Below are 859 nucleotides of genomic sequence, written 5' to 3'. Positions count from 1 at the left end.
CATCAATGTATCTTCGTCCTCCTCCACCTCCTCCTCCTCTCATTTCCCTCCCTCCTCCGCCCTCCTGTTTCCTCTCTCTCCTTTTCTTTCTCCTCCTACTCCCTAATTCTCTTTTTCCTACTCCTCCTTCCTATTTTTACTTTCCATCTTCTCCTCATTGCTTTCTCTCATTTTCCCTTACCTTCTTTCAAATCTTCTCATTCTCCTTCTAGCTCTTTTTCTCCCTCTTTTTATTTTTTTTTTCCTTGTCCTCCTCTCCACCACTCACGGCAAGGCAGTAGTTCATTCTTAAGTACTATCGATCGTGGAGAAGTGTACAGGAGTGGAAATAACTTCGTAAATAGTACAGGACTTCTGAATAGTACATGTGCAGTGGAATAAACTACCATACCTCACACTATCACACCTCACTGCCAAATTTCACACTACCACACCTCACACTGCCAAATTTCACACTATCACACCCCACACTGCCAACTCTCACACTATCACACCACACACTGCCAAATTACACACACACACACCTCACACTGCCAAATTTCACACTATCTCACCTCACACTGCCAAATATCACACTATCCCAACTTAAAAGCATCATACACCTCACAATGTCACACTTCATACTGACTTTCAATACATCAGGCTACTGGGGCCATCATTCCTTAGAACTCTCTCTCTCTCTCTCTCTCTCAGCTTCTGCGCACTGGTCATGCTTATCAAAAAAAACATTCCTTGTCCTTGAAATACCAGCGCAAAGTAGCCGATAATCAGCGAGGTAAGAGTCTCCGTGTACTTAAGAGACGGAATGTGTGTGTGTGTGTGTGTGTGTGTGTGTGTGTGTGTGTGTGTGTGTGTGTGT

This window comes from Coenobita brevimanus, chromosome 17 (genome assembly GCF_032717465.1).
Source record: "Coenobita brevimanus isolate Jiangsu-jjx chromosome 17, ASM3271746v2, whole genome shotgun sequence".
Lineage (NCBI taxonomy): Eukaryota > Metazoa > Arthropoda > Malacostraca > Decapoda > Coenobitidae > Coenobita > Coenobita brevimanus.
The sequence above is the reverse complement of the archived record's forward strand: the minus strand, read 5'-3'. Positions refer to the sequence as shown.